This window comes from Pinus tabuliformis, chromosome 2_2 (genome assembly GCF_031772625.1).
Source record: "Pinus tabuliformis cultivar Carrire ecotype Pingquan chromosome 2_2, CPIR1, whole genome shotgun sequence".
Classification (NCBI taxonomy): domain Eukaryota; kingdom Viridiplantae; phylum Streptophyta; class Pinopsida; order Pinales; family Pinaceae; genus Pinus; species Pinus tabuliformis.
In genome coordinates this window covers 1,092,663,741-1,092,685,819 of record NC_142300.1, presented here as the reverse complement: position 1 = coordinate 1,092,685,819, position 22,079 = coordinate 1,092,663,741, and positions in this window count along the sequence as shown.

The following is a 22,079-nucleotide window of genomic DNA, read 5'->3' as shown; positions in this document are numbered from 1 at the left end:
CATGCAATTCATCCAATAATTCATCAATGACAGGAATGAGAAATTTATCTTTAATAGTGAGCTTGTTGAGCTCCCTAAAATCTGGACACATGCACCATGATCCATCGTTGTTGTGCACCAATACTATTGGAGTAGAGAAATAGCTTTGACTAGGTTGAATTATACCACCCTCTAGCATTTCTGCAACCATACATTTAATTTCACCCTTTTGGGCATATGGATATATGTATGGCCTCATGTTTGGAGGAAAACTTCCTAGAATCAAATTAATTGAATGATCATGATCATAAATAGGTGGGAGGCCTTTGGGAGTCTCAAATACCTTGGAATGATTGTCCAAGACTTCTTGTAGATCTATAGAAATAGATGATTTCGATGTGGGAACCTCTAGTGAACATAATTTTGTAGTTATTCCTCATTGTTCCTTCTTTAGAAGTTTTTTCATACCAAAAGAGTTGATTATCTTTCGTGGTTTCCCTGCAATACCTGTTAATTCAACTTCTTTTCCTTCCGTGCAAAACTTCATGAAAATTTCTTGAAAATTAAAAGCTATTGTACCCAAGGATTGTAGCGATTGGACTCCTACTACAACATCAACATCACCCATTGGAATGGAAAGCATTGGGTTATTCAATAGAAATTCTCCCATGGATAGCTTAATATTATTGTACTTTCCAGAGAAATTTATGGTTCCTCCACTTACAACCATCACTTGACACTCTAGTGCTAGATATAGGAATCAAATCCTTGGCTATCTTACAATGAATAAAATTATGGGTACTTCCAAAATCAATCAACACTATTACCTTTTTCTTATTGATATGTCCTTCTATCTTGATAGTTTGAGGAGTGGTAATTCTAGCCAATGCATTACAAGATATGGTCGGATTCATTTCTTCTTTCTCTAGGGTTTGTTCCTAGTGTATATCATCTTCTTTTGATGTTTCATGTTCCCTTTCTTCCTCCTCTTCAAAATCTATGTACAATAATTTCTTCTCATAACACTTATGACCTTTAGTGTATTTTCTATCACAACTGAAACAAATCCATTTTGCTCTTTTTTCTTCCAATTTTTGTGGTGTCAACCTTGTAGGTTGTGGAAGGCTAGGGGCAACAACACTTCCATCTTCATAGTTGTGAGTGGTAGGCTTCCTGGTTGGCATAATTTGATTTTCCATTTTTCTTGCTAACCTAAATGCCTTCTCCAATGAATCAGGTTCCCAAAGGTGAACCTCATATTGGATGTTATCCTTTAAATTCCCTATGAACACATCAATCCTATGCTCCTATGGAATATCTTTTACCCTTATGTTCAATTTTTGGAAGTCCTCAATGTGTTCCATCATTGAACCCTTTTGTTTGAGATTTCCGAATTGGCTAAAAAAGGTGTTTCTTTTTGTATCCTCATAATGTGCTATCATTTATTCCATAAAAATTACCCAAGTGACAATTTGTATATGAGCGAAAAGCCATCAATACCATACAAACTTATTTGGTTCCAAACATAAAGTTGCAATACGTACCTTTTGTGTGTTTTCCACATTATGGAGATCGAAAAATTGCTCCATTTTTAGTATCCATGTTCCGGGATCCTTGCCATCAAACTTCCTCATATCGATTTTTGGAACATGGTGGGTCTTCAATCCAATGTTAGAATTTATGAAATCATTATTAACATTTCTTTTCTTCTCATCACGAGTTTCCTTTACTACCTTTTCTCAATTCGTAAACATTTCTTGTAGCAAATTTTTCAAATTTGTCTTCAAATCGTCCATTTTTCCTTCCATCTTAGCTTCCAAACCATCCATATTAACTTGCACGAAATTCATCTTAGTTTCAACGTATTTTTTAAAACTATCCATTTTATCTTCCACGCCTTTCCTTAAACCATCCATCTTATATTCTATTACTTTTTGTGAGAGTGAATTTTGTTGCAGTTGGTCTCGTAATTTTGATATATCATGTTGCATTTCTTCCTCTTCTTCATGAGTCATGGTAGAGCTTCTAGTTTGCTTACTAGGTGTTTCCATTTTCTTTATTTGGGGCATAAATTGATGCTAATAATTCTTCACTATGCCCTTTGAATTCCTCCAAACTATTTTTTAAAACCAACCTTATGCAAAATATAAAAAAAAGGTAAAAAACTACACACGTTTTTTCACTTTGTAAGAGCTCGATATTGAATCCGTTGTATCTTTGTATTGTAGTTCTCTAAGATATAAAATTTCATCCCCTACAATAGCCCTCTGAGTCCCATTTCTAACCCCACAAGTCTTATCAAGATTGGATTCTCCAAGGAAGAGTTATACGAAATCTCCCACAGTGACCTGATTATAGACTAGTTCAATAGAGCGAACTTGTATGAAGTTCCTATGTCACTGTTTCGACCTTAGTATCTGAAGTTGATATAAAGAAAATTAAAGTTCGTCCTCTTTCTGAAACTTCTCATGAAATTTCAATCTGATGCTTAGAACAAAATTTATGACGATTTTCCCTAGATCACTTGTTTGAGATATAATTCAGGATTCTACAAAAACCCTAACTTCCTTGGATCATATATCTGAAAGTATAGTGAGAAAAGATCTAAAATTTTGACCCAAGGTTCAAAAATTTCAGTTCAATTGGGTATTTTTCTTTTGTAGTGTCTAAAACATCACAGAAAAAAAGTTATAGCAAAAATGCCATGATGACCTATTTGGAGCAATGAAACACTAGAATCCAAAGCTCTGATACCAAATGTTATGCAACGAGCTCACAAAATAGAAGAGAACATAGATGAATGCTTTCAAAATCAACCTCTTCAAGGGGGAAAACTTCTTTACATTACATAAATGAAAAATTCTTGGATGATACAAATGACTAAACTTCCTTTCTATATATAGGAGTCTAAGGGGTCACAATATAATCAAAGTCAACATAACAGTAATAACATAAGGGCACAACAATATAATAGTGGGTTTCTATCTGGCATACTAATAACAATATGGGAACAATAGGGGCACAAAAATAACAATAAGGGCTACAATGATAATAGTAATGGGGGAACCACTAGTATTATAGGGACCTAACACCCAATTTTTATTAGAGGTTTGTGTTGGAGTTCTCTAATATCACTTGGCCTTTGAATCAAGTTACTGAGCGTGAAGCAAAAGAAAAAAAATATGGTCCAAGTTCCAACAAAATATGTTCATTGAGTTGAAGCACTTCCTTTTCTATGCACCAATACTCACGTTTCCAGACTTGTAGCAACCATTTGAAATAGATATAGATGCCTCTGACTATGTTATTGGTGCAGTTATCACCTAGCTAGGGAATCCAGTGGCCTATCACAATGAAACACTTGTTGATACAATCTAGAAATACCCTACCTAACATAAAGAGATGTATTCCATCGTGTAGGATTTCTGAAAATGGAAACATTACATTCTAGGGAAGGAGATGATCATCCACATAGATCACTGACTTCTGCAATTTGTAGAGACACAGGGGAAGTTACAGAACAATCACCGTCAAAAGTGGTCCACATATATGCAACAATTCCATTTGAACATTAAATATTAGAAGGGAAGCACCAATCATGTTACGGATTACCTTAGTCAGCCCTTGGTTGGAGCATTGACCATTGTTCTCAACTCTTGTTGACACGAGACCTCTGGATGGACACAACTGTACAAAAATGATCCAACTTTCACCACCACATAACAGATGGTAGTGGATGGAAAGTAAGTTCTGGACTTCCACCTCCATGATGAACTATTATGCTACCTGAGCCACCTTTTTGTTCCTTCAAGTGAGAATTTCAAGCTAGTTTGGGAGGCACACTACAATTAGGTGGCATGCCACTTTGGTGTGGAGAAAATTGTAGCAGTACTACATAAGTATTTTTACTGGAAACAAATATGACACGATGTTGGAAAATATATCATATCCCTCACTTCTTGTGCCATCACCAAGCCAACCATAAAAATAAAGGCTTGTACACCCCTTTGTATACTCCCAGCCAGCCTTGAGAATCCATCTCCATGGACTATCTGTCTAGCCTCCCTTCAACCAAGCATGGTAATGACTATGTATTTTCTGTCATGGACATATTTTTTAAGATGGCCATATCAATAGCTTACAAGAAGAGTATCAAAACCAAGGACACTACCAAACTCTTCTTTGAACAAGTATGGGTACATTTTGGGATATCGCAGACTGTTATATTAGATCGAGATAGTTGGTTCATGAGCACATTTCAGTCAATCCTTTGGTCATCATTGGACACCAATCTCACTAGGTCGACTGCATTCCACCACGAGATTGATGTCCATAAAGAGGTCATCAACATGATGATCATGCGCATAATACGCATGTGCAACTCCAAGCATCTGTGAACATGGGATGAGAGCCTTCCCTATGTGCAACATAACTATAACATATCTCTCCATAGCTCAACGGGTCGTATACCCTTTGTAGGGGGTCTATGACTTCAACCATTATGTTTGATTGATGTTGCCATGCCTCATGCAACTACACAAGAAAATTTTCCACCTGTACAATCTGAGGCATCCAGCATGTCTTCCAATAGGTTCATGAAATTTTGGATAAATCCAATGAAAAGTACAAGACAAAACATGATCAACATCGGGTGCTGCATAAGTTCTAGGTGGGTGACAAATTTTGATTTCATTTGCAGAAAGAATGCCTTTCCAAAGCCCATTGGAAGCTTTGACCACTCTGATATGGGTTGTACATCATCACTAATGTTGTGATACAATTCATTCAACCTTAACATTCCCCCATTCGTTGGCCCACACCTAGTGTTAAATGTGGACCACCTTCAGCGATATTTTCCACCATTGTTTGACACATCAGACATTGTCAAAAAAATAACACCAACAAAACTTAACCCATACTGTATAGACATGCCACAAATTATCATATCATTGACACATAGATCAAGAAAACTAACCAACAAAGGATCCAACTGTATGAGGTTGTAAAAGTTGGCCAACTCCTGCACAAGGGCAAGTGGCTCACCAGGGACCAAGTTTAGTAGAAGTTTCCCCATCTCATGGAGGCACACAACATAATGGGGACCAATGCTTCCTAAGGGTGGAGTAATGATCCAGGTGGATATTGGTAACCACCTTCCTATTCCACGTGGACCCCCAACACTTTTTCTTTTAGTTTCCTTAATTGTAGCACAATTTACTATTTTTGGAAGTTTTTCGGGTCCTGAACTTTTGGATCCATTTTGAGGCCCTAAACGATGTTTTTCTTGAAAATAGGAAACTTGTAGCTTTATATGGGGGATTTTAGTAAAAACATTTAATCCTCATATATATATATATATATATATATATATATATATATATATATATATATATATATATATATATATATATATATATATATATATATATATATATATATATATATATGTATTTAGCGAGGTATTGTACACGTCAAATGAAGATCGTACAGAAACGTTATGACCTCGGGAAGTTGGTGTACCAACTAACCTCCATGGAGCTCATAAACATTTGGCGCTTCATCTCCTAGGGTTAGGTTTTGGGATTTTTAGGGTTTTACCTCATTTCTCAATAATAAAAATGCCTTCAAGCCTCATTGTAACATATTTAAGAGGTATGTAGCTGTCACATCTCTCCTCAGAGATAAACTACCATTGCTTGATCTATTTTATTTCTATTCTGCATGTAAACAATTCTTAGTATTTTGTTATTAATGAATTGAAGTTCAGTTTTCATTGTAGCTTTGTGTTTCTATTTAAATCTATATTTCATTTTATTATTGCATAAATATGGATCATACAAATACCTATTAATTCAAATATATCATTTTTCCAAGTTTACTTCAATCTTGTGGAAATTGGCTAGCATGATGTCACTGAGCTAGTTTTCTCTTTTTGTTATCCTTGAAAGATATAGAGGTAGATTTTATTCTCATCTTACCATCCTTTCAATTCATTAATGTCTTGATCCGGATTTAAACAGGAACGCAACAAATTACAGAGATAACCATATACACAAAGATGCAGTGGAAATAATACTTCATTTCATTAATGGAAAATACTGAAATATGCTTACAAACATAAATGGCAATAAACTAGCTAGGGCGATGGTAGCTTATCTCTGAGAAGAGATGTGATGGCTACATGCCTCTGAACTGTGTTACAATGAGGCTCGAAGGCCTATTTATTGTTGAGAAACAATGGAAAAACCCTTAACATTCCAAAACCTAACCCTAGGAGATGAAACGCCAAACTGTGGGCCCCGTTTGGGGGTAAGTTGGTACATCAACTTCCCGGGGTCGTAACTTTGGCATATGATCTCCGTTTGACGCGTACAATAGCTCATTAGAAAGATCTATCTGAGCACTATCATTGTTGGAATGGGTGGACTGGTGTTGCCCCCAGATTCCCCAAAAAACGTCGTTTAGGGCCTCAAAATGGCTCCGGAAGTTCAGGACCAGAAAAAATGCTAAAAATAGTAAGTTGTGCTACAATTAAGGAAACTGAAAATGCTGAGAAAGACAATGGTGGGGGTCCAGGTGGACTTGGCAGGTGGCCGCCAATATCCACTTGGATCATTCCTCCCCCCTTAGGAAGCAATGGTCCCCATTGCGTTGAGCTCCTCCATGAGATGAGGAAACTTCTGTTGAACTTGTTCCCTGGTGAGCCACTTGCCCTGTTGAAGGAGTTGGCCCGCTTTGACAACTCGATACAGTTGGATATTCTGTTGGCGAGTGTTCTTGATCTGTGTGTCCATGATCCGATCAGTTGCAGCTTGTTCCATGCAATCTGGATTTAATTCTGTGGGTTTGAGCTGTTCTGCAATGTCGGATGTGTCTAGCAATGGTGGAAAGTATGGCCGAAGGCGGTCCACATTAAATACTGGGTGCAGGCCAAGGAATGGGGGAATGCTGAGCTCAAATGCATTGTCTCCCATAGCCTTAGTAATGGTGTAAGGACCATATCGGAGTGGTCTCAATTTCCGATAGGCTCCAGTAAGGCGTTCCTTTTGCAAATGCAACCAGACTTTGTCGCCCACCTGAAACTTGTGTGGCACCCGATGTTGATCATGTCGCTGCTTGTACTTGGCATTTGATTTCTCAAGAATGTCATGGACCTGCTGGCGAATATGTTGGATGCGCTCAATGAAGCTGGTGGCCTTATCTGTTTCGGACTGGACATGAGCTGAATTCATGTGAGTAGCTGCAAGTGGCATGGCCACATCAATGGGGCATAGTGGCTGGAATCCCAAACCCACCTGAAAAGGGCTATGGCCAGTGGAGCTGTGAAGAGCTCGGTTGTAGCTGTGCTGAACATAGGGGAGGCTCTCGTCCCATGTGCGTGGATGCTTTGAGTTATACATGCGCAGAATGTGCACAATCATCCTATTGACAACCTCTGTCTGGCCATCAGTTTGAGGATGGAAGGCTGTGGACTTCGTGAGTTTGGTGTCCAGCATTGACCAGAGACTGGACCAAAAGGTGCTGAGAAACCGACTGTCCCGATCTGAGATGATAGACTGTGGGATCCCAAAGTGCACCCACACTCGTTCAAAGAAGAGTTTAGCAGTGGCTTCTGCTGTGATATTCTTCTTGCAGGCCATCATAATGGCCATCTTTGAGAACCTGTCGACGACCACAAAAACACAGTCATTTCCATGCTTAGTGGAAGGAAGGCCTGACATGTAATCCATGGAGATGGATTCCCAAGGTCGACTAGGGGTAGGCAACGGGGTATAGAGGCCTTGCTTCTTAATGGTCGGTTTGGCAATGGCACAGGCAGTACATGATCGGATGTACTTCCCAACATCCTGTCGAAGATTCGGCCAATAGAAATAGTTTTGCAGTACTGCCACTGTTTTCTCGACCCCGAAATGCCCAGCAGCCCGACTGTAGTGTGCTTCCCAAATCATCTTGGCACGCTCGCTTGAAGGAACACAAAGGTGACCGAGGTGGCATAATAGGGCATCCTGGAGGTGAAAATCTGCAACCTGCCGACCCTCCAAGAGTGTCTGGTATGTGTGGCCGAATTCTGGGTCGCTTTTGTAGAGAAGTGGCCAATCAGAAGTCTCGTGCCCGCAAGAGTTGAGCACGGTGGTTAGCGCCATGATCGGTGGTCGACTGAGGCAATCTGCAACATTATTGGTGCTGCCCTTTTTATACTTGATATTCAAGTGAAACTGTTGCAGGTATGTAGACCACTTCTGATGGCGATCATTCTGCAATTTCCCTTGGGTCTGTATGAACTGCAGAGGTCGGTGGTCTGTGTGGATGACGGTTTCCTTCCCCAAAATGTAATGCTTCCATTGTCGGCAGGATCTCTTTATCATAAGTGGGGTACTTCCGGACTGTGTCTGAAAGTGTTTCACTGTGATATGCCACTGGATGTCCATGTTGAGTAAGGACTGCCCCAATAGCATAGTCAGAGGCATCTGTCTCGACCTCAAATGGTTGTTGTAAATCTGGTAACGCGAGCACTGGTGCCGTGCAGAGGCGATCCTTCAACTCCCTGAATGCCTTCTGTTGAGATTCAGACCAAAAGAATTTTGCTTTCGCCCTGCCCTTGGTGACTTGACTCAAGGGCCAAGAAATATGAGAAAATCCCAACACAAACCTGCGGTAGAAGTTGGCAAGACCTAGAAAGCTGCGGAGCTCTGTTAGAGTGGTTGGAGAGGGCCAATCCCGAATGACTTGGACCTTGGCTGGATCGACATGCACCCCCTGTTCATCAATGATGTATCCCAGATACTGAACCTTGGTCATGCCAAAAGTGCATTTCTCCAAATTGGCACATAGCTTGTGTTGCCGCAGTGTTTGGAGAACCTGTCGGATGTGGTGGAGGTGCTCTTCCCAACTCTGGCTGAAGATCAGAATGTCATCCAAGTATACTACTACAAAGGAGTTGGTGAATGGCCGCAAGATGTCATCCATTAGCCTCATAAAGGTTGCAGGAGCATTCGTCAATCCGAAAGGCATGACCAACCATTCGAAGAGGCCCTCCTTGGATTTGAAGGCAGTCTTCCACACATCTGAGGGTTCAATTGGTACCTGGTGATATCCTGACTTCAGATCGATCTTGCTGAAATATTTCGCCCCCTTTAGTTGGTCTAGGAGGTCATCAATCCGCGGGATCGGGTACCTATTACGGACAGTGATCTTGTTCAGCGCCCGATAGTCAATACAGAGTCTCCACGTCCCATCCTTCTTCTGTACCAACACTATCGGGCTCCCACAGGGCGAAGAACTCGGACGGATGTGACCTTTCTGCAGGAGCTCCTGAATCTGCCTCTTGATTTCATTGTTCTCCAGAACGGAGCGCCGATAAATTGGTCCATTGGGTAGCGGCGCACCTGGGGTCAGATCGATGGAGTGCTTGACTTGACAGTGCAGAGGAACCCCTGCCGGGGAGGTGAAGATGTCTTCGTACTCCTCCACAATCTTGTCCATCTGTAGCTGCCGTGCAGAGGGACCCCGTTTGGAGGCCGCGGCCACTGTCTTCTTCTTCCCTTGAGGGCGTATCATCAGGAAAACAAATTTCCTGGTTTTGGAAATGATCTTACTGCATTGTTTTGCAGTAATCAAAGAGATGGCGGCAGGTGGTGCTACCTCTGGTATCCTGAAAAACTTATTTCCCAATGTAATAATAACAGCACGGGGCCTTGATTCATACACAGCATGTCGCTTCCACAAGTATGGTTGTCCTAGTAATACATCACAAACTTCAAGGGGAGCAATGTCACACAATACCTCATCCGTGAAGGGCTTGATGTTGTATGGAAGGCGACACTGCTGGCTCACGCGAAGATCTCGCCCTTGGTGAAGCCACCCAATGGTGTATGGTTGTGGATGTGCTGTGGTCGGTAAGCCCAACCGCTTCACGACCTCTGCCGAAATGAGGTTCTTTTGACTCCCGCTATCAACAATGAACTGTATCGGGGAGCCCTTTACCCACATCTGGGAGTGGAAGAGACGCTCCTCCTCCTCTGGATCTTCGGGTTCATTTTTCTGGATCTTTGCGGTAGCAACAGTGGCGCTGGGATCCGCATCAATGATCTGCTTCCCTTTTTCATACCCCTTATCGGGTTCTGACTCAGAGTCGGAACATGCATCTGATTCTGAAACCTTTAGCTCAGCCACCAGTGACTGCTTGGCCCGACACTCACTTGTGTTGTGAGTGGAGCTCTTATGGAACTCGCACCATTTTCCAGTGTCCTTTCTCGGCTTCGCGGCGTTGCTCTTTGCTTGCAGCTTCGGCTGGTTGTCTTGGGTTGTCCCGCCTTGGCTTTGTCCTTTGTTCTGTGGTTTAGGGGCACCTTTCCCCTGCTTTGGATTCGCAGATCCAAAGTCTCGCTTCTTTTTTTAAACTTCTGCTCGACCTTGACGGCATACCGGTATGCTGCGCCGAGCGAGGGGATGTTTAGGAACTGTATTTCTTCCTGGATGTACTTGTGCAGGCAGCCACGGTATTTGAGTATCAAATGTTGCTCCGAATCCTTGATACCCAACTTTGTGCGAAGGGTATGGAAAAGATTGGTGAACTCCGGCACGTCTTGGTCCCTTCCCTGCCGCAGCGTGGTCCACTTTATGTATTCATCCTCATAGCTTCCGACAGGGTAGTACTGCTCCTTGATGGCATCCCGGAACGAATCCCAGGTGGGTGCGGCTGAAAATAGTGAGCCAGTACTTTCATCCTTCTGCTCGCAGTAGGTTTCCCACCAGTCCTTGACGTGGGGGGCTGCTTTGAGAAGAGCAAAAACAATCTTTTCCCGACTCGAAAATTCATGAACAGAAAAATAACCCTCTAGCAGATTTAACCATTTATCTACGGCATCGACGTCTATCTGACCCTCGAATATGGGGATTTCAAAATTAACTTGTACCTTAAAGGGTGTGGCATTTCCAGAGGAGCTGCTGGAAGCCGATGCGCCGCTTCTGGGTAGCCGCTGAAGGATCTGCGCAAAGCTGTCCATCATCGCGTTCCGTTGTCGCTCGAGCGCTTCTTCGAGCAAGATTTTGATGGGATCTCCTGCCCCCTCGTCTTTCTTCTCGTCTGCCATGGGAGGCCGTCGGGATTTGCGAGGCTGGTCTTGCAAAGGTTCAACCAGTTCAAGCCCTAACTCCTTATATCCCGACCTTGTTGGGGACATGCAAAGAAAAACAGAGAAAAAGCAGACCGCTCTGATACCACTGATCCGGATTTAAACAGGAACGCAACAAATTACAGAGATAACCATATACACAAAGATGCAGCGGAAATAATACTTCATTTCATTAATGGAAAATACTGAAATATGCTTACAAACAGAAATGGCAATAAACTAGCTAGGGCGATGGTAGCTTATCTCTGAGAAGAGATGTGATGGCTACATGCCTCTGAACTGTGTTACAATGAGGCTCGAAGGCCTATTTATTGTTGAGAAACAATGGAAAAACCCTTAACATTCCAAAACCTAACCCTAGGAGATGAAACGCCAAACTGTGGGCCCCGTTTGGGGGTAAGTTGGTACATCAACTTCCCGGGGTCGTAACTTTGGCATATGATCTCCGTTTGACGCGTACAATAGCTCATTAGAAAGATCTATCTGAGCACTATCATGTGTTGCCTCCAGATTCCCCAAAAAACGTCGTTTAGGGCCTCAAAACGGCTCCAGAAGTTCAGGACCCGAAAAACTGCTAAAAATAGTAAGTTGTGCTACAATTAAGGAAACTGAAAATGCTGAGAAAGACAATGGTGGGGGTCTAGGTGGACTTGGCAGGTGGCCGCCAATATCCACCTGGATCATGTCTAGATAAACTCCCTTTAACTGCAAAAGAAAGCAAGAGGATTCACTGCAAACTTGCAGAGGGATATAAAGATGTAAACACCATCTGACAACATGATACAAACAACATCCATCTGAGACAAAGGATTTCCAAACAATCCACCATATAATGAGAAACTCAACTAAGAGAGAGGAAAGTTTCCTCACTACAGGGAAAATGAGGAGCCATGATTGAATAACCCTCTCTTCTGCTAAACCAACCCCATTGAACTCTTTAGAACCAGAGACATCATTAAATGGATTAGGTTTAATTCAAACAAATGAATGCATTGGGGTGGCAGGACATGCCATCCCTCTCTTAATTATCTTGAAGGTTGGTAGGGTGGTGGGTGCTCCCCCACCACCCGAGTCTATTAAGTCTATGAACCTACATCCCCATCAAGTATATGAAAACATTAATTTTAATGTTGTTTTCTAATTGATAACTTTGAAGCTAAATTATTTAGTATATTACCTTGAAAATTTTCAATTTATTTTGTATTTAGGAAAAGTAATTTTTAATCAAAATAATGGTTTTTCTCTTTAAATGAAGGTTTAAATTTCATTTCCTTCACTTTGTTCATATAAAAAAAACAATTTTCTATTTTTTCTACCTTTGTTAAATTTTGAAAGGGAAAAAAACACACCTATACATTAAAAAAACATAGTAGATGATAAAACTCCATTATCTATTTATGTTCCAAACGATTTTTTACCATCCTATTTGAAACTCAGGAAGACTTGGAGAAAGTATTGAATGATGGACCCTAGTTTTGGTGAAGAGTTAGGCTCTTCATTACCCCTTGGTTCCCAAATTTTGATGCCACAAAAATGGTGGTCTCAACAATTCTAGTATGGGTGAGGCTACCAAACCTCCCCCTCCGTTTCTAGCACTACAAGGTTCTCGAAGAGATTGGAAACACCTTGGGAAAATTAAAAAAGATGGACTTCTAAAGAACAAATAAAATTCTATTTACCTTTACCACAATCTATGCAAAAATAGACCTCAACAAATATCTACCTAATCACATTTAGATGAAACACAAAAATGTTCAATGGACCCAAGATTTAGATTATGAGAATGCAACTTTTATATGTTTAACATGTTATCAAACATGACATTTTCATAATACATGTCAACAAGAACAAAAGATCCTAAAAAAGAAAAAAGGGGTAGTTCCATAAATCAAAAGGATTATAATCCTCTAATCTAGGCCTCTCAGAAGAAGAAGTTGAAGAAATCCATGGAGAACCAATCACACTAAGTAGAAGAGGATGTAGACGCCCATAATGGCATCGAAATCCAAATGCAGAATGATATCAAACCACAAGAGATGCATGCATCCAGACAAAAACAAACTAAGCACATATAGATTATGGGATGGGGGGCCACAAAGAGAGCACATGCTTAAGAGAGCTCAGACTCAGGCAAAGAATCCCCAACGAAGGCATTTGGATGTGAGATGACTATGGTTCTATTCGATATTACCTCAGGGGGATGGTAGAAAGTGAAGAAAAAGAAAGGGAAGTTAAATGATTATTATCACACTTAACTTCCAAGATTCATACATAAATATTTTTTATTTTTTAAAAATTTTTATAACTTCCAAGTTTCATAAGTAAATAATTTCTTTTTTTTTAAACTTTGTTTACTTTTTTTTTTTTTTTCAATTTTCTCTCTTTATCTCATAAGTCAAGAGGCTTATCTTATGGAATGCTTCCAACATATGTTGAATGTAATGTTGTTTCTTGTTTCACGATGAATAAAATTATGAGTCTTTTCCTTTTGGAATAAAATAAAATAAAATGATATAGCAATAACATATAAAGGAAAATAAAGTTGCAAAAGAAAATCCAAAAACAATAAAGTACAAAAACAAAGTAAAATTAAAAAGGATAAAAAATAATATAATGTATTACAACAATCTAAAATAAATTATATATATATATATATATATATATATATATATATGTTCTCTTTAAAATTATTTTATCAAATTTATATAAAAGTAATAAAAATAAATCTCATGTGCTGTAGAGTAGATGATGACATGGTGTTGTACAAAGGCACTTTGTTATATAAATATCATTTGTTTGAAACTTAGTGGGAAAAAACCCAAGCATGCTAAGGACTAGTGTGGCACAAGATGAGTGTAATCTGTTAACGCTCGAATCTACCTCAGGCTGAGGAAGGCAAAACTCGAGGCAACATCATACCACGCTCAGCCTTGTAGCTAGCCCTACGAGGACAGGAGAGGGCTCTCTCCGGGTCTATCTCGGAAAAAGGTTTTCAAAGGGGCTGAGATGACCATTAAGGAATATTGATCTTAGGCTAGATATTAATTGCAAGGGTTTAAAGGTGATTTTTTGTAGTTTTTGTTGAATCAAAGGGGAAAGCGATTTTGGGTGCGGGGATGAGACACAATTTCTGCAGAGGTCTGAATGGAGCAAGGTAGGCAATTGTTTTGATTCTTTTAAAATGATGAGGTGAATAGATCAGATAGGTGAGGAGCTAAGGAGAGCAAGAAAACTCAAGGGTTCTCCTTAAACTGAAGAAAACATGGAAAATTAAACAAATTTAAAGGCAGAGCATAGCAAATTTATGGATTCTACCTTAACACTTCATTTGTTCAATTGCAGAAGATGAGAGAGGGAAAAAGATACACATAACAAACTTACAAGTATTGAAAGAAGCACACCATCAAGACATAAAGCCATAAGAATTCCAAATAGTGCTGCAAATCCCTGGTCTTCCCTTTGCCAAAATGCTGAAGTAAAATGTACAATAAAGTCTCAAAGCCTCTTCCCAAAGAGTCCAACCCTGAAAATGACTAAGAAGATACATAATGTAGGAAAGCTAACACATTTCCTTGCCTCTAGGGGTCGAGCTCATCATCCTAGGATCTTTTTCAACCAATTCTAAACAAAGCACTACAATCTAGGCAATCAAAACAACTTGCCTCTATAAGCTAGGAAACCAATTCATTCATTAATTTTTTTCTATTTTATGAATGAATCTTCTAGAATAGGTAAAGAAGTGTCATGTCATCATGAAATTTCATTAATTACATCAAGGAGGGTGAAAAATCCCACCAAAAGTCGAAACTGGTCAAATGGCTGCGTTTTCCTGAGCTAAAGATGAAAAACTTGGAAAATATCCTGATGCGTAGCGCGCCAAAACCCTACGCATAGCACGCCGTTCAGCCCACGTTTGGGGCACTTCCCAGCCTCCAAATTGAGCTCAGGTGGGCTTGTTGGAAAGGTCGGGATGTCCACTTTCCAAACCAAGTGGAATATTTCAATTTGGTGCCCATTTTCCCCTCCAAAAATGCATTCTCCCATGACTGCTTCCTGTGTGTCCAAAAAGGGGTAGTAAGGTCATTTTTTGCTTCTTTTTTGACCTTTTGGTGACCCAAACCTTGATGAAATGCCTTGGCAGTGGCTGAGCAGGTGTATTTTATCATGAAAAATCCAAAAATGCAAACCTTTCATGATTTGGACTTCCCGATCTTCAGGGTAGCCCGCGGCGCGCTACGCGTTGAGGCCAAAAACCTGTTTTTTATACAAAAATTTCAAAATTAACAAAAATTTCTCCAAATTTTTTGAAATTTGAGCTAGGGGTGCCTAATCAAGTACCATGCTCCTTCAAAGAGGCTTCGGCCAAAATTTGGAGTGGATCAGGCCTTTTTCGCCGTTTTAGTGCCTTGCTCAATCGCCCTTTAAGGATCTTCATTTTCGCTTTGCAAACATGCATGCTGGCCCAGTAATGATTCTTCATATGGCGAAGCATATCCTTGTCTCTGTTTGCCTTGGCTAACAATTTCTATAAATGAGTGTTCACCCGGATGAGCATAGACTCTCGCTCAATAGGTGTCAAATCACCGGGTCTCTTGCGGGCCAAGTTTTGGTCTTCTTGGATTTGCCGCAACTCATAAAGAGTGTGTTCATCCTCTAGCTGTTTGTTGCGCTGCTCTAGATACCTGATATATGAAGCTGTCTCATCATGACTAGTAACAAAGCCTGATGGCTCACCTGAAGGCCTCTCCTCATGCTTGGGTCACAAAAGGGCAAAACACAGGCCCAACCTAGAAAATTGCCGAGTTGTAGCAAGAAACTAGAGTTTGTGGAAAAATAAGGAATTTGGGGAATCTCAGTGATGGGAAGTGTTTGATAAGGTACATGAAGGATAGGGGAAGATGTATGAACATCTGGATACAATTTTTGCTAATGATTTGACCATCCAAGAGAAATTACGTCCAAAACCCTAGGAGAGGGAAATGGACCTTACCAAGGCACAACTGAAGCATGAACAAGGTGTGGAATGACCCATTGGAACTTGACATGATAATGACAACCCTTTTAATGATGATAGACTTAGCTGAATGATGACATGGACCGACATTTGGACAAATTTAGAAGGAGTGAAAGCAAACCCTAGACCTAATGCCTAGTGACCAAATTTTCCTTGAAGACTCTTTGAAATGACAAAATTTGACCTTGACACTTTGAGACCACTTTGTAAGAGCATATTCGATCACTGGAGGAAGGCTGGAAAGACTGACACTAACATTGGCTCCAATGGGGATGGTAGCTCCTTGGAGGTGCCAAGAATGACAGATCTTTGGGAGAGCAGACCAATGCCTTATCCATTGGGCAATGGAGTCAAAAACTCAAACTAAAATGCATGACTGAAAACTGATGACTCGGATGACACAAATGGACTCTCACTCAACTAAAAACTGACTCAATACTTAAAAACAACCGACAAAATGAAAATGATGCTCAAAGGGGAGCTTATTCATCACAACCTACTCTAACAGTTTCATTCATCACCTGATCAAGTGAAACGAAACAACCAGTGCAACCAAGTAAGTATTCCATCTGATATTTGAATTCTCCACAAGTGCTCGCTTATGAACAACAAGAGAGAACTACTGAAAGGCAACTCCCATCATAATTTAGAAATAGATCCGTTGAATGATATGAATTCTCTATCCGCCTCCAAAAACACTGCATAAGGATCTTGAAGTTCATGCACACTGGGACTTAGCTCATCCAATGGATTACTTCTCTTCTCTTCATACCATGAATGCAAACTTTGATCTGAGCGTTGTGACGAGACCTTTGCTGAAAATGACAAAGAAACCGACTGCCAGATCAAGTTCATATCAGCACATGTTTCAAGCTCACATTTTAATAGAGGTAGACTTTGACTGCAAACCTCATCCAAAACATCAGCTATTGGATCATGAGAAACTTGAAAAGACTACTATAATGTATCCATTGAAAATGTATGACATCCTTCTAGCTGTTCATTTTTTTTCTTGAGAGATTTTACGAAGATTCTGCCTTATAAACTGAAATGCTTCGAAACAAAAGGGTATAGAATCTTCCTGCATCATCAAATCATGTATTTCGTCTTCCACAGCTTCATCTGTAATCTGCCCTTCAATTTCATTCGGTGGCTGCAAATCTGATGCTACAGGCTGCTCAAGAATTTTGTTATTTGTCTCATCCTCAACATTAACACTAAGAGATTTTTGATTTGTTATACGTTGTTCATTTGAAGATTTACTATGTAATTTACCCTTCCAAAACTGAAATGATTCAAAACAGAATGGTACGGAGTCACCTTGAATCATTAAATCATGTGTGTCCACTTCCAAGTCTTCAGCTGCAACTTGACAACCAATGGCTTTCGGGGGTTGCAAATCTGAATATGAGAAGTCTTGAACAAAATTTTCATTGCTCTCAAGATGGTTCAAATCAAGACTTGTTGACATTTGATTTCTGATTGCATGGTAGTTATCTCTGATGAACTGAAACGAATCAAAACAAAAAGGAAAAGATCCTTCACTTACTTCAAAATTTGTTGCACTTTCCTCATCACTCTCATACCTGATATGCATCGGTTGATCATTGTACTCGAGCTGCTGTAAGTGAACTTCTTCCTCCCACAAACTAGCTGTTGATTTGTCTGTAAGATTAGCTTCTTTTTGGAGAACATAATCATCATCATACTGATCAAACTGAGGCAATTCATCATCAAACATACACATCATATCAACAACTCTCTCTTCTTCACAATGATCTATAAAACAATCACTATGACAACTTGGATCAGAAACAAAATGTTTTGGGTTAGCAACTTCTTCTTCTTCAATCAGCGAGCCATGAGCTTGAATATCATAATCATTCCTTGGGGTGATCCTTTGCATCATCTCTTCTACTGAACTTACCAAAATGTCAAGCTTTACCTCTAGAGATGTTGATTTTTCCGGATCTATGTTTTTCATCTCTTCTTCCTTCATTCTTGCCCTTCGGATCAGCAGATTTGCCTCTACATTTACTGCACTGTTTTGCATCTCGTGAAGTGTTGCAATATTCCTTTCTCTCAGCTGAAACTCCATTTCTGGATCAAAGGCACCCGGATAGTGTAAGAGAGCAGATCTAGGAGTAGGCCTCATATCAATTGGGATTGAACAATAAACTTGGTTAAATCTAGCCGAAAATTGTTGTACTATCTCCCTTGGTAGTCTTTTCAGCTGGTTATACTCTTCTACAATCAAGAAAAGGTTCTCCTCGATCATCCACCTGTCAAGAAAAACTTTGACGAACTGCTGGAAATCTGAGATGCTTGCATCAGGCAGGGCTTTAAACCAACTCTTGACTTTGGCTTGCAAAGAAAGAGAAAAAAGCCTAATACTAACATCTTCGCTATCAACTTCACAAAGTTCTAGAAAAGACTCAAAATTCTACACATGTGGCTCAGCGTTGACATTCTTACATTCACCATCAAACCTCGGCAAGTATAGATCATATTTTTTGGGGAAAGCATGAAGAAAAGAAGGTAAAACAAGAGGTTTATACCGATCTAGAATTTTACAAGGTGTAGGGGTATGTATAGCGGGTATAGCATCAATCTTGGTCTCTTGAGGTTCATCAATTTAAAGATGGTCATCACAAAATTTGGAAAAAGGATCTTGATCAAGCTCAAAGGCATGCAAATCTTTGGTATTCACAATCTTCAAAGGGAAAGAATCAACTGTAGGCCGAGGATCTCTTCTCAAATACAGTATACTTTGCAAAGCCTTCTTGACATTCTTGGGAAAAGAGAAGAAATAATTTATGACAAAGAACAAAATGTCTTGGATGAAATTCCAACTTGAATACGTGATCTGTCCATGTTGCCCTTTCATGTTTTTGCTGGTCGGGATCATCCTCCAGTGGAGTCTTTAGATCTGATCTCAAAATTAATTTAGAGTCGCCAGGTGAATGATTTTAGCCTTTCTAGTGTCTAATCGTTGTCCACCATCAACAATAAAATCTGAACTTGATACATGTACTGGGGTAATTAACAAGTTAGACGTCACGTTTACAAGCTAGACCGGAGATTGACTGAAGCAGTGTTTATATACTTCCGCTAATGCAAAGCAAAAGCGTTTCGAAGGCTACCTGGCATAACCTCAGGCTCCATCTGTAGCTTATAAAACAAATGACATCAACCAGAAAACCATTTATTCTTCCCCAGTATAGTCGCCACTATGTTAACGCTCGAATCTGCCTCAGGCTGAGGAAGGCAAAACTCGAGGCAACATCATACCACGCTCAGCCTCGTAGCTAGCCCTACAAGGACAAGAGAGGGCTCTCTCCGGGTCTATCTCGGAAAAAGGTTTTCAAAGGGGCTGAGATGACCAATAAGGAATACTGATCTTAGGCTAGATATTAAGTGCAGAGGTTTAAAGGTGATTTTTTGGAGTTTTTGTTATATACCTAGGGGGATAATATGGGGTACCAAGGGAGGTACCCAAGGTAATAATGTAATAATGGGATGGGCCATAGTAATAAATAAGGTGGTTAACCCATGTCATGTAAGGGACCACAAGTAGTTAATAATAATGTAATGGGCCCATGGTATTAGTTGATGGTATGAGGAAACCATGGTAATGATGCATGGTATTGTATGTATGAGGCCTATATAGAGGCTAGAGACTCCACATGGAGAGATATGAAGATGAAGAGAAGTATTATTGTATGAACAGGCATATGGCTTGTGGAGTGTTCTCCTTCCTTAAGGAGTGAATGTATGGTGTTGCCCTACCTTAAGGGTTTGATTAATAAAGTGAATCATTTCTATCTATTTTGATATTGTTCTTTCTTGGGTTTATTTCTGTTATCATATATCTTTTGGATTAGAGCTACAACAAGTGGTATCAGAGCACTTTCTTGGGAAAACCGTGGAGATTTTTTTTTTCATTTTTGCAGGGTTTCCCGGGTGGCGAATTTGCAGATAAGATCTATACATTTTGGTGCAAGATCTGTAGAATCTAATTGCAGATCTGTATTCCTTGTGAAAAAATAGCCGATTTCAAAAAAAATATCGGTTGAATCGGAGTCCGGATGAAGGAGATATCGCTGATCTAAAAATCAGTGGGGTTGCAGAGAATTTTTAGGGCCAGCGAACTTGCGGCGCAGATCTGGACGTCCGGGTGCCAGATCTACAATATCTAATTATAGATCTGGAATCCTTGTGACAAAACACCTGATTTAAAAAAAAAATCAGGTGAATCGGAGTCCGGATGAGGAAGATATCGCTGATTTAAAATCGGCTCTTTTTTCAGCAATTTTGGGTGACGGCGGGAAAGTTGCAGCGCAGATTTGGAATTCTAGTACCTGGATCAAAATTTATATCACATGGGAAGATGCAAAATTAGGGTTCCATTTCTAAAAACAGGTCATAATAAGGATTCTGAGCAATATTGACGAAACTGTGACAATTTCACTTTTTCGCCAATATTTTTGTGATGGCGGGCCTAGATCGCTTTGAACAGGAAGAATCTTTTTTGAATCGTCTCGTTTGGCTCCGACAGACTGGTACAGTGGAGGAATATATTACCACTTTTGAAGCCTTAGCCTTCCGCACTAAAGGTCTCACAGATGCATTCTTCAAGGAATGTTTTATCAATGGTCTTAAAGAAGCCATCAAAGCTCAAGTTCTACGTCACCACCCTTCCACGTGGAAGGAGGCTTGCCAGTTAGCTCGTCAGGTCACAATGCCTAGCAAATATTTCATTTTTACAGAAAAGAAGGAAACTATGGAACCTAAAGGGTTACTTCCTACGGGTATACCCTTATTGCAGATTCATGGATTGATTCAGAAAGAGAAGATCATTGTTTCTATCAATCCTAGTTGTAAACATAATGTTATCAGTGTTAATTTGGCAAAAAAATTGCAAATCCCAGCAAAACAAATTGAACATACACAGGTTGATGATAAGGATGTTCAAATCTATAAGGATTTGAAACTTTCTATGGATAAGTATGTGGTTCATGGTGATTTTCATGCTTCAGATATGGATAACATGGATGTTGTTTTGGGATACCCTTGGATGGAATCCGTGGGTACTATCAATATTAATGTTCAGAATAAATTCCTAAAGCTATGGTATAAAAAGAAGAAAATTACATTACAGGATATTTCCATCCATAAACAGGTAGAGCACATGGAGGCTGAAGCAGAAGATGTTCAAGGGACTGACATATCAGATGATGAGCCTTTGATGATCGACAATCAAACACAAACAGAGGCTGCAGAAGAAAAGGTTACAGGTGATGATACATCAGAGGAGGGCTCAGTGGTTGAAGTCATATTGACAAAGAAGACACCACAACAGGCACCACAACAGGGTGAAGTCAAGCAAAAGCCATCGTGGGTTAAAAATTCAACATATCATCACCCACATCACCCAGCGAGACAACCATCAAGATGGAAACCAAGTCGTCACATGACGGATCGCGAGGAGAGAAGATCCACCCACTGCACATCAACACAGAAGAGCTGCCATGGTCAACTTCCATCTCAAGCGAGCAAGGCACCAGCAAGATCGAGGGTTCACCTTTCTCTTGGATGGCTAGATGCACGTGCATGGTATCAGTGGACTACTCTTTTGAGTAGATCTTATTATTTGTGTTCTTCCCATGTTTCGAGGACGAAACATGCTTAGGGCGGTGGAATGTTATATACCTAGGGGGGATAATATGGGGTACCAAGGTAATAATGTAATAATGGGATGGGCCATAGTAATAAATAAGGTGGTTAACCCATGTCATGTAAGGGACCACAAGTAGTTAATAATAATGTAATGGGCCCATGGTATTAGTTGATGGTATGAGGAAACCATGGTAATGATGCATGGTATTGTATGTATGAGGCCTATATAGAGGCTAGAGACTCCACATGGAGAGATATGAAGATGAAGAGAA